The 1,598-nt window shown below is 62.1% G+C and overlaps 1 protein-coding gene across 1 annotated transcript in view; it reads right to left on the reverse strand.

The window, feature by feature from the left end:
- LOC102490850 (MCC, WNT signaling pathway regulator) overlaps positions 1-1,598 on the reverse strand; it is a gene marked incomplete at its 3' end in the record, with an annotated part of 38,845 nt that overhangs the window by 588 nt on the left and 36,659 nt on the right.

Here is a 1,598-nt window from a genome sequence, read left to right on the forward strand (position 1 = left end):
CCCTGGGGAGTACACGTGCCCTATAACAAAACCGAAAATGGACTTCTGGCCTGGCAAGAAACAAAAGTGTGGTAGAGGAAAGAGAATTAGGGTTTCTCCGTCAGAGGCCCTCGCTCCCCACGTGGCCCCTAAGTCATGCCCACACGCTGCCCCGCTCCCACCCAGTTGCCGAGCTCCAGCTCACCCTGTTCAGCCAGCGCCCCCCAATGTCTGAGGGCAGCTCCCTTCCCTGTGCACTGGCCAGCGGCCTCCCCATCACTGAGCACAGCGGAGCTGGTCAGGCCCCCGTGGCCCACAGGCTCCAGGGCGGAAGGGACCTTCCTCGGTGTGGTGCGCAGTGCCGACGCTGCGCCAGGTGTGGCTTCCAGTGAGGACGACTGGGAGAGCAGCTCACCACTCACCGAAGGGCGGGAGGCCTGCAGCAGTTCGACGGCCCAGAGAGGCCGCGTCCAGCCCACGCTCCCTCCCACGCCAGCTCTGCCGGGAATGGTGCCACATCCCCAGGCGCGCCTGGGCTAACCCTGTCCTCCCGTCGTTCTGCATCCATCGGGGACAAACTCTGACCCTGCCTCCCTGCCGAGGCCCAAGTCGGCCTCGCTCCCCTGACGACCAGGGCAGGGCCCAGGTGGCTCCCACGCGTCCACCGGAGGACAGACTTCGGATACTCCTATTCTCAGATGCTCTCCAAGCGGCCTGGCAGGGTGGCGTCTACAGACACGATCTCGCTGTGATGACGGCTTTGGCCTGGTGACTGGGCGGCTCCTGCGTCCTGACCCCCGCAGCGCCCCCACACAGCGAGGCTGCTTGTCTGCATTTGGGTCAGATCTGGACACCTCTTCTCCCGAGTCCATGTCTCTTAGACCAGCTGCTTATGAATTTTTTTTTAAAGAGGTTTTTCTTGTAGGGCATATGTAGTTCGCCAGAGACAGACAGACAGAAAGCGAGAAATCACTCCTTGGGGGTGGGTGGCAGTCCCTTCTCCATTCTCCTCTCAGGATCTTGGGCACACACACATGCGTCCGGCATGAGGTTAAGCTGCTGGGTCTGGGACTTGAACCACAGTCGACTACGTGGGAGTCCAGCGACGTAAACATGACACCATCTGCTGGTCCCAGCTAACCCAAGAATCTCTAAACCAACCTATAACCTGCAACCCCGTTTCCAGAGGTCCTGTCTCTGGGCCAGGCCAGGGAAGACCCCCTCGTGCCGACACGGCTCGGACGTGTCCTGCTCCCAGTGGACCGGGAAGCCTGCTGCCTGGGCTGGTCTCGACGCTGCGCTCTGATTAAACTACGGTAACCACCATTTCCACGGAGCTTCCCTGTCGCATGCACACAGCTCCCACTGTCCTCGCCCAGTGTGGCGCTGCTGAGAAGGCATCCTCAGATTACCTCAGGCCCCCAACAGCTGGCCTGACGGGGACTCTCCTGGGGGACCTGACTCAATCTGGTGAGCCCTGGGAGGGACAGGGCTCTTCCTGGTGACTGAGGGGGTTCTCAGCGCTGCCTGGGAGGACGGAGGGGGCCACATGGAAGGGGCAGAGGGCACGGGGTGCCGGGCAGCCTGGTCCTGAGTCCTGGCACACAGCACAGAGGTAG

This window comes from Tupaia chinensis, unplaced genomic scaffold (assembly GCF_000334495.1).
Source record: "Tupaia chinensis unplaced genomic scaffold, TupChi_1.0 Scaffold000195_1, whole genome shotgun sequence".
NCBI lineage: Eukaryota > Metazoa > Chordata > Mammalia > Scandentia > Tupaiidae > Tupaia > Tupaia belangeri.